The following is a 14,913-nucleotide window of genomic DNA, read 5'->3' on the forward strand; positions in this document are numbered from 1 at the left end:
GGGCGCTAGAGGGCGCCAAGCAAGATGGCCGCACCTCTGTGAGGCTCCTGCGGCCTGGATCAACAATCCGTCATTATCCTGCCCAAAACATAAGTACTGGGGCCGGGGGCCGACGGGGGAACACATACTGATGCGGGACCTCCTCTGTTTGAGGCGGTTCTCAGCAAGACGCCACTAAACACCGGAGAAATCGAGAGGGGTGGTGAGAGGGCCTGCGGGTGCCGAGTCTCCTACGTGGGCTGTGGCGGTCGGAGCCCTCGGCCCGGGGGAGCGCGGGCGGCTTCGGGAGGCGGCGGACGCTGGAAGGGGGATGAGGATACTCGCAGGGCGGAGGAGATCTGGCCTCCTGAGGAGGGCTCTGCCGGAGGTGACGGGCGGGCCGGTAAATACTGTGCCTCCTGTTTAGGCCGCGTCGGCCGAGGCTATCGGCCCGAGAGCAGGAGGCTCCGTGGCGCGGTGGGCGCCGGGAAGGAGGCAGCTTCACACTCGGGCAGTGGAGATCCCACTGTCCGAGGAGAACTGTGACTGGAGAGTGGTAAACGATTCAGACTGCAGTTGAAAGGAGTGCAGCAGAAGTGGCAGAGAGGCGGCGTGTGCCGCAACGCAGAGGATTGTCGGGCCCGGTGGGGCGGACTGTGAGGCATTTGCTGCAAACTTGAAGGTGAGAGGCACATGGGCCCGGGGGCATGGAATCAACGTTGGGACACTGCTGCTATAACGGCGCCCGCAGGTGTTCGACAAAAACGTTGAGACGGCTGTGGGGGCTGTTGCTCTCTATCTCCCTCCTCCCGGGGGCCCTATACTGATCTGCTATTCTGTGCGCCCCTACTCAATGCACAAGATGCCCTATGGGATGTAGCCTGGAGTTGGATGTTGGATGCGGGCTCACGGTGATCTATCCCTGAGGCTACTATGGGCAGAACCGACGCAAAGCAGCAGAAATTGCAGTTTGGAGCGAAAAGGCAGACCGGGGCTCCTCCGGAGAACGGGGGGCACTATGCCGCCGCCCTCCCCCCCCCCTTCAGGGTGAGCAATCCGACCTTGGCGAGATGAAGGCGCTCCTGCTCACCATGCAGTGTAGTCTATCTTCCATAGATGGTAAGATGGATACCATGACCACACGACTAGATCTGCTTACCGCTGGACTAGAGAAACAGTCAGGACGGATAACCGAAGCTGAACAGTAAATCTAAAATGTAGAGGACGCTATGCAGCACAGAAATGAACAGCTCACGCAGATGGATAAACTCCTTAAAGTCATAGCACTTAAGAATGAAGATTTGGAAGCTAGGTCAAGGCGGAATAGCATACTCATAGTAGGTATACCAGAATCCACAAATACTGGCCGGATGGAGCAATTTGTGGAGCGGCTGCTCGTCAATTTGTTTGGGGAGTCTGCTTTTTCACGACTCCTGGTGGTGGAGCAAGCGCATAGGTTCCGTCTAGGCCGATTGTCTCCCATCTCCTACACTGTAGGGACCATGATACTGCACTGCGACTGAGCAGAGAGAAACACCCCCTGCAGTTTGAGGGTAATGCACTATCGATATACCCTGATTTTACTGTAACGGTCCAGGAGGCTAGGAAAAGATTTGCAGCAGTAAAGCAGAAACTACGACAGGCTGACATACCGTATGCTATGCTATACCCGGCGAGGCTGAAAATGACTCATAATGGTAAAACTGTGATTTTCACTGCTCCTCAGCAGATACATGACTATTTAAAGCGGACTCGAGGGAGGGAGACATCGAGAGATCCTGAGGAGGGCCCCCGGGACTATCCCTACACTTTATCCGATCAAGATTGAGACTTCTTCTTGTCCGGGTGTAACTCCCCCTGGAGATGGTGCGCAAATGCACTCCTAATGGCGTCCATATATAACTGTGATTCCGATGTGCCCCCACTTGGCGGGCTGACTGCCGCTGGCAACACTGGGCAAATATATCTATCCGGGCACCCCCATTACTATCTGGGGGTTTTCGGGGCAGCCCTCTAGATGACCTCCCGCTGGGACATCCCCATTTAATCTTTGGTGAAATGTTCAACTGTTTTTGGTTTGTTTTGTGCGTGAGTGGAGTAGGGAGGGATTTTCCGGCGGATTGGGCCGCTGAGGTAGGTGGGAGGGGGTAAAGGGGTTTATTGTTTGTTCTGAGCCGCACTGTTGTATAACCATTGACCAGTTGGCGCCATGTGGGCTCCCCTGTGGCGGGATGTGTGCCCGTTGGATCGCGACCAACTATCTTGATGACCCCACATGACGAGGCCTAGGTTTGTGGATCGAGATTTACCCGGTAGGCACACGCTGCGCTGCTTAACATGGAATGTTAGAGGCGTAGGAGATCCCCGCAAATGACGTCATATCCTGGCGTATTTAGAACAACACAGGATACACATTGCACTCCTGCAGGAGATGCATTTTACGCCTGGGAGGCGAGTCATATTTGCAGATCGATGGTGTGCATACAGTCAGCATTCCGCTTACTCCTCGTACTCCAGGGGCACAGCTATCCTTATCCGCAGAGGCACCCCATATACTCCAATAGGGCACAGAAACGACATGAAGGGTAGATATACTATTATCTGGGGCCGGGTGTTACAATATTCTATAACTATAGTCAATTGCTATGCACCTAATACTGACGATCCCTCATTCTTTGATTCTATATGGAGTCATATTGCGGAAGTAGGCTCAAGATACTTGATGTGGGGTGGAGACTTTAATCTAACATTGGACCGCCGCAGGGATAGAGGGACGGGGGTTGCAGCCCATCGTCACAGAGCGGCGGAGAGGCTTGGGGCAGACATGGCGGCGCAGGATGTGGTGGGCGGGTAGCGCTGTCTGCACCCCTGTGAGAGAGAGGGCACCTTCTACTCCGCAGTGCATATGAGCTGGTCTAGACTGGACTATTGGCTCGTGGCTCGCCCCATGATCCCTTGGATTGTGGAGGTCACGCATATGGCGAGTACGTATTCTGACCACCATCCGGTTCTACTAGAGCTAAAGCTCCCCGCTGCATTGGCACCCCTCCTGACGTGGCAGCTTTCCCCTAACACTTTGCTGGATGATGTCTTTCGTGGCAAACTCCGCACTGAAATAGTAGACTTTTTTTATAGAAACAAGGACACTGTCGATAGTGTTGCCACGATCTGGGAGGCATTTAAGGTCACCTTAAGGGGATACTGTCTAGCTAAGAGTATGGGTATCCTGCGAGACCTCCGTGCTACCCTTGCAGGGTTGGAGGCACAGCTTTAATGGCTTGAGGCCGAGCAGGCGGAGACACCGTCGGTAGCCACTACGCGACGCCTGAGAGAGACCCTCACTGAGTGCCAGGAAACCGCAGTACGTGAGGTACTGTTTAAGGGCAAACATGCTAGGGCTCGCTCTTACGGGGAGGGAGAGAGACCAGGCAGATCCCCTGCTCGCACTCTTCGGGCGGTGCACCCGAAAAACACTATACTTGAACTATTTGATGCATCTGGTTGCCTACATAGGGACACCCCTGACATACTTAAAATCTTCGCTGACTTGGCGGAGGTGGCACTAGCCTGGCTCAGTGACGCACAGCGTGATTTCTTGGTGGCTGAGCTAGAGCATGATGAGATCCGAGAGCCCGTGATGCAGCTCCAATTGGGCAAGGCCCCAGGCTGAGTTTTATAAAGCCTATGCTGGCGTGCTAGTCCCGTGGCTGGAGAGGGTCTATCGAGAGGCGAGACAGCGGGGAGTCCTCCCGTCAACTATGAGGGAGGCTCTCTTAACCACCATACTGAAACCCGGTAAATCCATAACACACTGTGACTCCTATCGTCCACTGTCCCTTATAAACTGCGATGTTAAGATTTTGGCAAAGGTCATTGCAAACCGCCTGAGCCTTCTGATGTCCTTTCTGATCAGATCGGATCAATCCGGCTTTATACTGTGCAGATCTACCTCACATAATCTGCTTACTTTTTTCGCTATACAGCAAAGCATGGATCCCGAGGTTTCGGCGGTGATGTTTTTTTTGGATCCTGCTAAGGCCTTCGATACCCTTGAATGGGATTACTTGATGGCAATTCTGGGGCGCATGGGTTTCCCCTCATGTCTTCCTATCGTGGATTATCCTTTTGTATACTGATCCGGTGGCCACTGTGCAGATCAACGGCCACCGCTCTGCCCCGGTTCGTATCGAGAGGGGCACGAGGCAGGGGTGCCCGCTTTCGCCACTGCTCTTCGCTCTGGCGATGGAGCTGCTGGCAGCGCTCCTCCTACAGCATTATGCTGACTATGCGGTTTGCACCCCTTCCAGACATGTCCTGATCTCCCTATATGCAGATGACGTTACACTATATTTAAGAAACCCAGAAGACAGTTTAAATCCTATACTGCAAGAATTCATCAAATTTGGTCTTATGTCTGGGATACGAGTAAACTGAGAGAAGTCGCAGATTTATCCCCTGACTGATGGCATGGCGCGGTGCTGCCCTGATTTCCCTCTTCAGTGGACTGATATCTCGCTTAGATATCTGGGCATCGAGGTTACCCGTGATAGCCGTGAATTGATGTGAATGAAATATGGGGTATTACTAGCTAACATATAGGAGATGGTCACACGCTGGATTGCCTTACCCCTCTCCCTTGCGGGAGGTGTATCGCTGATGAAAATGATTATACTCCCTAAGCTCCTCTGTCCGTTTCTAAACATACCGTATCCCCCGGCTCGCCCCTTTTTTAAAGAATTAAGAACACAAATGATTAGATTAGCCTGGGCCGGCAAGCAACCGCATCTCAAGTGGGAAATTATGACACAGCCCTTTGAGTTTCTCCTGTTAGTGACTCCTTCCTTTCCTACTCTGCCACTGTGCACAGGCATATGTGGCAAATATGTGAGAGAGAGCTAGACAGATAACGAGAGAGAGATGAGACAGAGACTCAGAAAGAGAGAGAGAGAGAAAACAGATCCATACTGCTTAAAGAAAGGAGCTTGTTAAAATGTTAGTTGTGGTGCCTAAGACCTCTATTTGGAATTTTGCTTATTTGTATACCTATTTGAACCAATAGAATGCCCTCACATTGCATTGAAGGATGTGGACACTGAACAGAGGAACAAGGAGAGAGGAGAGGAAAGCATTAGACTCAGGAAGTGGATGCGGAAAGGGATTTGGGGAACTCACGTCCTCCCAAAACCTTGATGTCTCACTGGCTAGAGCTACAGAAACTTTACAAGCAGCTAGCCAGAGGAATATGGGCAAAAGTCAGGGAGAGAAGGAAAGATCTGAACTAATGATAGGAAGGGAGGGCAGGAGGTAGAGTTTGGTCTGAATTGCAGTTTGTGGTGGGAACTCATTGTGAGAGCAATGTGTATGGCAGAGATTTAGAAATAAGGGGAACTATTTGAGCGACACTAGAGCAGGCCACAGAGAGCACCTGGAAGGCAGAAGACTGTCCACCCACTTCAGTGTCTTAAGAAACACCTCTTATAACCCCCCCTAAAAGTTACATTTAGCTGCAGCGGTAGCGGGCGGGTGGGAGGGAGAGATGGGTTTATGAGAGGACAGAGGTGAGTAGGTTTACAGGTATCACTTCTTTAACAGTAGCTGATGTGAGGGGGAGCAGGAACGCTAGGTTAGCAGAAGTGGCAGTGCTTAAAACGGATAATACTCCATGCATGTCTTTTTTATCTTGGAGTAATTTCTTCCTGCTCTGAAGAGCTAGCACTCTACCTCAGAAAATCATATGTGGTTCGGAGTAGGTTTGACAAGTGTGCCTATTATGCCCAATTTTCTGCTGCAAACCCACAGACTCTACTTTGCATGCAACCCAGTCTTTTTCTCATGCCATGAGTACCCTTGTACCCTTTTTTCAATTGCTGTAAATTAGCTCCCTCATTCCTGTAAAAAGCGAGTCTCATACATTCACTATTCCTCCGGGAAGCATGTTGTCATGTTACAACTGAACATTCCTCCAATATGTCTTATTTCATATTCTCTATGGCTCACACATGAAGTAGATGGATATGTACTCACCATGTCATCTGTAAAATCGATCCACAAGCTTAAGTTGTAGCAAAGCAAAGTTCTTACTGCACTGCTGACAAATATTAGTAAACAAAAATGTATTATTATTTAATAACCTGCTCCTCCTCGTGTTAATGAATATGGGTATCAGTTCTGCGTGACCAAAGTGTCATAAGTGTTAAAGTGATGTCAAACACCTACGAGCTCCCAAGGCATTATAGGTTGATCTCTTGACTCTTGCGTAGTTCTTCAACTGCTTCTTAACTGCTTCACAGCTAGATGTAGGGAAAAGATTGTAAAAAAAAGAAAATAAAACTAAGCTTTTAGAGTTGTGTTTACTTTCTGATCCTGCCACTCCCTTCTTTAACTCTGAGATGAGAAGTGACAAGGACTGTGGAGAGGTTTCAAATTACAAGCCATCTAGAGGTAGTAGCTGCTCTCGTTGGTAACCCCAAACTGACTTCCATGTGTGATGTGGGGTTATCAGTTTCTGTACTTCATGCACATTATTACTGCAAATCTTTACAAACATGGGGGCCTATTTATAGGCCCTTAGCGCCACCTTGGGACACATTAACGTAATTTATTTTGACATTAATGTGGCCCAACGAGGCCAAAATCCCCACGCCATGTTTACAGAGGTACGCAATGCAGGCATTGCCCCACTCTGTAACCCTTTGCGCTACATTATGCTGTTGCCAGGCATAATGTATGCAAAGGGGGCGTTCCTCTGTTAGGTGAGCCGGAAAAATGGCGTAAGGAAATCTATGAGATTTCCTTATGCCATTTTTTAGGGCTCTTTTAACGCCTGCTCAAGAGCAGGCGTTAAAAGGGGCCTTACATTCTTTATAATGGGGCCGTATGTACTCTGCAGGAGTGGCGCCAATATTTTTGCGCTATTCCTGCAGAGTACACCAATACTGTCATGAAGGATGACGCTATTGCCCCCTACCCTGCGCCATGGTGCGCCTTATTTTAAATACGGCGCACACATGGTGGCGTTAGGGGGGTGCTGAGGGGCGCAGGGAAAGTGGCACTGCACTCGGACTAGCGGCACTTTCCATAAATCTGACCCAAAGTTTGCATTTTTGTCTTTGTGTAGCTAAGCATTTCAAAACCAAGAATATTTGACAGGAGTTGGACCATGACCTATCAAAGAATACTGCTTCAACATGCTATGCCTTAAAGAGCTGCTGAAGCAGGTTTTTAATTAACATTATTAATAAATATTAATGTGTTTGAGTAACTGATTTGCGTATAAAATGTATTAACCTAAAGAAAATAATGCACATGTTTGAAAATGTGTTCACGTGGATTGGCCGCCAATGTCCACAATGTATACTTGTTAATGGCTTATTAATATGAAATGTGGAGCTTATGTTTTATTAATGTAGTAATATGTCATATTAGGGGTTATGCATTATGGATTAGCTTTATTAATTGTAGGCCTTAACTTAGCAGCGGTCTTGGCCTAGTTGCTTGGCCTCATGTCAAGCTGTATTTCTAAACCAAGTAATGAAATGTATGCTTAGAAAATTAAATTGTGATTTTCCACTGGCTGACCAAATGTGATCGTAGCTGAAAGTCTTTCTCATGAGAATCTGCTTGGTAGAAGATGCTGTTCTTGCGACTGAAACATTGTAAATGTAACATGTGACATACTAAGTTTCCCAGGAGAAAACAATGGATGCACTGACTGGAGTATTAGCTGCAACAATATTGTTACCTGACTAGCCGAATCATGAGAACAGGACAAGAGGAGTCAATCGAAGACATGTGAACTGTGTATTAGTAGAAAACTTAGATTTTAAGTTTTAGTTTTATTGGATAAGGTGTGAATATGCGATCCCTTGACCAATAGGGACTTGGGAAGTAGTTTTAGGAAATCTAACTTAGCCATACTGCACAGAGGGAAGATACCGCCATTATTTTCTTGACCATTTGAACAAAAGATGTGCTTAACTTTACTGCTTAAAGACTTTGGCCCTCATTACAACCCTGGCTGTCGGTGATAAAGCAGCGGTAATACCACCAACAGGCCGGCGGTAAAAAGAATGGAATTATGACCTCAGCGGAAACTGCTCAGGCAGACAGCCACTTTAACACACCGACCGCCACGGCGGTAGCAACAAGCACCACAGCGGTAACTGCCAACAGCCAGGTGGAAGACAATGTACCGCCCACACTATTATGACACACCTATCTGCCACCTTTTTTGGGGCGGTACCAATGACATCAAAAGCATGGCGGAAACAGAACACAGAAGTCAAAGGGCTCAACTCTGGAGACTCAGGGAACAACCATGACTCCAAGGAGCCCGAGTTGCACATATTTCCCATGCTTGTCTACCTTTTCCTGCATTACGAACACCAACACCAACGAAGACGACCATGGTGAGTACTGCTGCCTAGCACACAAGGAAGGGGGGAGGAAAAAGAGAGTGACACACACGCGCAACACGCAACACCCCCACCCCCAACACCATACACACAACCAGATGCAGTAACATTACACAGCCACCCCGTACCCCTCAGGAATAATGCAAAGACAAAATGATTGGAAGAAAGTGAGTGTCATACGATAAAATAACATTAATAAGTGCACCAAAATAAAAAACATATATACATAATTACAAATGGAGGGACACTGCCCAGTCCTCAATGTCCGTGGGCCACAGGGCCAAATCACATAGGCCAAGGCCTCACCTCATTCCTGCAACAACACGGAGAGAACATTGCAGGGGCATCAGGCTGAAAATACACAGGCATGGGTGGGAATGGGGGGGGCACCTCAGCCAGAAGATGATACAACAACACTGGTCCTGGAGGGGGCTGCATGCCCATCACTCTGTCCTGGGGAGTGCAAGGCCACAGTCTCTCAAGTGGGGGGTGATTTGCCCACTGCTTGGTCCTGGGGAGTTCAAGGCCATGGTCTCTCTAGTGGGTGGTTTCCCCACTGCTTGGTCCTGGGGAGTGCAAGGCCACAGTCTCTCTAGTGGGTGGTTTGCCCACTGCTTGGTGCTGGGGAGTGCAAGGCCACAGTCTCTCAAGTGGGTGGTTTGCCCACTGCTTGGTCCTGGGGAGTGAAAGGCCACAATCTCTCGAGTGGGTGGTTTGCCCACTGCTTGGTCCTGGGGAATGCAAGGCTACAGTCTCTCAAGTGGGTGGCTTCTCCACTGGTTCTGGAGGGGGTATTGTGCCCAGTGTGCTTAATCCTGGGAAGGATGGGGTGAGTGGATGGCTTCTCCACTGGTTCTGGAGGGGGCCTTGTTCCCAGTGTGCTTCATCCTGGGAAGGATGGGGTGAGTGGATGGCTTCTCCACTGGTTCTGGAGGGGGCATTGTGCCCTGTGTGTGCAGATCTTGGGGAGTGCAAGGTCACAGTCTCTCACCTGGGTCTCACCTATTTGCAGGGACCAGGATGCACAACATCCCATGGAGGCAGGACTGCACACTGTCCTCCGGCGGTGATGGCTGCTCAGTGGTGGCAGTAGCGGGGCTGGTGTTGGGGCAGGCAGTGGTGGGGGGAGGCTCCAGCCCTTCTCCAGGAACCTCGGATGGCTGCCCACTGGGGCTGCTGCTTCTGGTGGCGGTGCTGGTGGTGGTGCTAGCAGTGGTGGGGGGAGGTTCCAGTCGATCCCATGCAGCCTCAGATGACTGAACTACCATGGTTGGTGATGGGGGCTCCGAATGAGTGCCAGCACCAAGCCTCCTGTCCTTCCTGCCTGCTGGTGCAGGCCACTTGCCCTTCCTGTCAGCAGCCAGGGATTGACCTTTGCCCTTCCCTCCTGCAGCTGGTGGTGACCTCTTGCCCTTCCTAGTCGCAGCTGGTGGTGCCTCCTTGCCCTTCCATGATGCACCTGGTGCAGGCACCCTGTGAGTGTTGCTGCCTGGTACCTGGGATCTTCTCCCACCTGCAGTAGTTGTCAACACTACTGTGACCATGGACTGGGTGGCTGAGGTGCTTGCCTGGATTCGGACCACCCTGACCCGACGAGAAGGACGGGGGGAGCAGTGGTAGGGAAGAGGTCAAGGGTGAAGAGGTAAAGCTTCTTAGGGACATTGGGGCGGGAAGATGGTTGAAGGTTTGGGAGTGGACGAAGATGAAGAGGAAGTGGTTGTAGTAGGTGTCTGTCTGCTGTGTTTGGGTGCAGGTGCATGGGCTGGATGCTGTTGTGAGGTGGATGGCTGTTCGGTGTCTGAGTGCTTGCGTTTGTGTACTTTGGGAGGAGGGGGCGCAGACACAGTGGGAGAGGACACAGGGGTGCATGGATGTGGGGGTGGTGACTTCCAGTGAGGGGTGTGTAGTGATGGGCGTGATGGTGATAGTGGATGAGGATGTAGTGCATGCAGGTGTGAGTGTAGACGCGACTGGGAGGGTGGTGGATGAGGAGAAGGAGGGGGACATAGTGGAGGCAGTGGATGTTGGCATGTCTGCATCTGGATGGTGTTTGTGTGAGTGCCTGTGGGATGATGTGTGGTGCTTGTGTTTGCCTGAACCACTCCAGTGTGATGTCTTGTGTGCATGCTGGTCTGCCTGTGTGCTTGGGATAGGTTGGGGTTGAGGGGAATGGGACTGGGCAGAGGAGGTTGGAGGGAGAGGCTAAAAACAGGGACAATGGCTACCATCAGGGAGGAGGCCAGAGCCTGGATTGATCTCTGTTGGGCCACCATGCCAGAGTGAATGCCCTCCAGGAATGCATTTCCCAACAGAGATGGATCGTAGGAGGTCAAAAGCCTCCTCACTCAGGGCATCAGGGCTAACTGGGGCAGGGCCTGAGGTGCCTGGGGCGAAGGAGATGCCCACCCTCCTTGGTGAGCGGGCACGGGAAACACACTCTCCCTGTCGCCGGTGCCTCTGGTCCTCCGCCAGATGATGCTAATGCACAAAAGGACAGGGTGACAATAGAAGAAGGGGGGGAGAGACAAAGGATACCCTTGGTCAATGGCGGCAACAACACCACCTTTGGCGTACACAAGACTCACACACACAGGGAACAGCCCTACGCACTGCTAGTCACCAGCCCATCGACAGCGATACCTAACTCCAAATGCAGCATACCTGAGACCCACAGACACCTGCCCAGTAGTGGAGGCCTACTAGCTTGGTTGGAGGAGGTTGACATCAGAACAGCCCAACATGGGCCCTACCCTGCACTGTCCGGCCTGGCCTAGGGGCTCCCACAGGCCCACATCCCCCAACCAGATGCCACCCCACCACGCGCAAGTAGTATATTGGGGCACTGTACTCATCCCCTTGTGGCTGCTTTTATGCCTCCAAGCACCCATCCAGCTCCGGATAGGCTGACTCCAGTATGCGGGCCATCAGGGGTGTCAGGGTTCGTCTGGCACCCTTCCTTGTTGGGAGGCCATCCTCAGCTGGGCCTCCGCGTCTTCCATGCCCAGTGTCTCAGGTCCTCCCACCGTTTGCGACAGTGCATGTTCTGCCTGCCGTAGACCCCCAAGGTCTGCACTTCCTTGGGGATGGCATGCCACATACCCTTTTTTTGATGGGCGCTGACCTGCAGAGAAATACACATAGGAAAAGGTATCAGTCAGACCGTCCTACCCATTACACACATGGCCACCATAGCCCTCACATCCCCTTACGCACAGACATTGCCCATCATACATGCAGCACACTGACCAGGGCCCTTCCACCAACCCCCCCTACACAAGGCCCTCACACACAGCACTCCATGCATACATGCCCCATGCATCGTGTTCACAGTGTACTCACCTGTTTGGTCTCGGGGCCCATACAGCATTTGGTACTGGGGTAGGACCCCATCCACCAGTCTCTTCAGCTCTGCAGTGGTAAAGGCAGGGGCCCTTTCCCCAGTGACACGAGCCATGGTAGGTTCCAGACACAGGTAACAGCAGCACTTGCAGTGTAGGTCCTCTCCTGTTGAAGGTCAGGTAGCAAGTGAGTGAACAGATAGAAAATGGCAGTCACATCAGCGGCGGTGCGTACCATCACCGCCGACGTACATCACAATTGGCCACTGTAACCCATAGGGCCCAATGGTATCCAATGAGGAGGTGCATGGCGGTTCTCGACAAACGACGCTCAACTTCAGCAGAATTACCTCATTTCTACATGTCCCTCCATACAGGACAGGCTGACGCCATTTCAGGGGGGGCAGGCCATGGCACCTAACTGTGTCACAGTATACATAGGCACCATTTGGGCCTATACAACAATATACTGTTACAGTCACAACATGCAGTGCAGTGTAGTGTTTTGAAATATGGAATAGTGACCAGTTGCTCACCGTTTGCCCCCTAGATTGCAACCACTGCGGATGAATAGGAGATGGAGACATCCCCCCATGTACAGGCTTCTGGTGGACTTGGCAACACTGGAGGACAGGCACAATATCCTCACCTATAAACTGGACAAGGCCACACTCACAGAGCTGTGTGCCCAATTGGAACCTGGCCTGATATCTGCTATCCAGGATCCCCCCCTCTTGTGCAAGTCCTATCTGTGCTCCATTTCCTGGCAACTGGCTCCTTCAAAGTGACAGTGGGTTTCGCAGCAGGAATGTCTCAGCCAATGTTCTCAATAGTGCTGACCAGAGTGTTGTCTGCCCTGATTAAACACATGCGCAGCTACATCGTTTTCCCCCAGGTGGAGGATTGGGCACAGTGATAGCTGATTTCAATGCAATAGGACATATCCCCAAAATAATTGGGGCTACTGATGGTACACATATAGAATTTGTCCCACTGGAGAAATATACAGGTGTTCAGAAATCGAAAGAGCTTTCACTCCATGAATGTGCAGATTGTGTGCCTGGTGGACCAGTACATCTCCCATGTCAATGCAAAGTATCCTGGGTCTGTGCATGAGTCTTTATCCTGAGGAATAGCAGCATCCCATATGTGATGGCTCAACTCCAGAGGCACTGGGTGTGGCTAATAGGTGAGACCTGGTTCCCACCCAGTGGATGTTGGTGTATGGGTATGGTGTGGGTCCTAAGGGTGAGAGTGTGGCTAACAGTTGTCCCTCAATATTGCAGGTGACTCTGGTTACCCCAACCTTTCATGGCTACTGACCCCTGTGAGGAATCCCAGGACACGGGCAGAGGAACTTTACAATGAGGCACATGAATGAACAAGAAGAATAATAGAAAGGACATTTGGCCTCCTGAAGGCCAGGTTTAGTTGCCTCCATCTCACAGGTGGATCCCTGTATTACTCACCCAAGAAGGTGTGCCAGATCATCGTGGCATGCTGTATGTTGCACAACCTTGCCTTACGTCGCCAGGCACCTTTTCTCCAGGAGGATGAGGCTGGAGATGGGCGTATGGCAGCAGTGGACCCTGTGGACAGTGAAGATGAGGAGGAAGAGGATGAGGACAACAGAAGTGCAATAATACGACAATACTTCCAATGACACACAGGTAAGACACTATAATTTCACTTTACATTGACAGTTTTGTGTTTGACATTGTCACTGGCAGGCTGATTTTCCCACTTCTATGGCCACTCACTGTACCCTTTGGCATCTCTATTTGCAGATATTTGTGCCCCACTATCGCTCCTGGTGTGGTGACCAGCCAACTACATGTCATTCCTATGTACACATCACTGTACAGTTATATTGCAATGTTTAAAGCTTGTTAAACAATACATGATTAAATCATTTGACAGACTCCATACTTGTATTTATTCAAATGGTGTTTATTTAAGTGCTAATGACTAGAGGGGGGGTGCAATCGGCTGGTGTGAAAGTGGAGGAAAGTCCAGGATGGGGTCCAGTCTATTTGTATCACAGGTGCATTGTCCAAGGGGACATAGGAAGTGGAGCAATTGCAGTTCAAGGTGGACAGGGTGACAGAGTGGGACACAAGGATGACAATCAGGAGAGTCTTATTTCCTGGCGGGGGTCTTGGCAATAGTCTCTGGCTTCTGCCTGGATTGCAGGGACCGTTTGTGTGGTGGTTCTCCTTCTGCAGGGGGAGGGGTGCTGGTGGCCTGTTGTTCCTGTGGTGGGCCTCCTGACCACTAGCGGCAGCGGAGGTGGAAGGCTATTCATCGGTTTGGCTAGAATCCGGGGCCCGGTGGTGTGCCACTGCCTCCCTCATGGTGTTGGCCATGTCTGCTCCTGCATTGGTGACCAGGGTGGTGTTGATGTCCTTCACGTCCTCCCTGATTCCCAGGTACTGTCCCTCCTGCATCCGCTGAGTCCCCTGCAGCTTGTTCAGTATCTGGCCCATCATCTCTTGGGAATGGTGGTATGCTCCCTGGATGTTGGTGAGTGCCTCCTGGAGAGTTGATTCCCTGGGCCTGTCCTCCCCCTGTCGTACAGCAGTCCTCCCAGCTTTCCTGTTGTCCTGTGCCTCTGTCCCCTTAACCGTGTGCTCACTGCCACTGACCCCAGGTCCCTGATCGTCCTGTGTTTGTGGAGTGGCCTGGGGTCCCTGTAGTGGTGGACACACTGCTGATTGATGCGTGCTGGGAACAGAGGTATGGGCCCGCTGGGTGGGTACTGTGCTGGTGTTTCCTGAGGGGGAGGCTCTGTGGTGGTATGGGACTGTGCCTGGGTCACTGACTGTCTGGACTTCCCTGATGGGCCACGCTGGTCATCCAGATCCAGGCATCCAGAGCTGCGGTCATCACTGTGGGCCTCTTCTGGGGGTGGACTGGATGTTGCTGGCAACCTTTCTCCGGTGACTTTGGGTGGGGGACCTGTGGGGATGTAAATGCAGTGTTATTTGTTCTGTGTGTCATCTTGTGCATGGGTGTGTTGCCCTCTATGGTTGTGATTGCCCTGGCAGTTTTGCCTTGTGTGAGTAGTTATTTTGTGTGCTAGGTGATTCTCTCTAATGTGCATGCTTTAGTGATGGGTATCCATGCAGGTTTGTGATGGGGTTCCGTGCATTGGTGTTACATGCAGGGCTTGGTATTGGGAG

The sequence above is a fragment of the Pleurodeles waltl genome, chromosome 10 (genome assembly GCF_031143425.1).
Source record: "Pleurodeles waltl isolate 20211129_DDA chromosome 10, aPleWal1.hap1.20221129, whole genome shotgun sequence".
NCBI lineage: Eukaryota > Metazoa > Chordata > Amphibia > Caudata > Salamandridae > Pleurodeles > Pleurodeles waltl.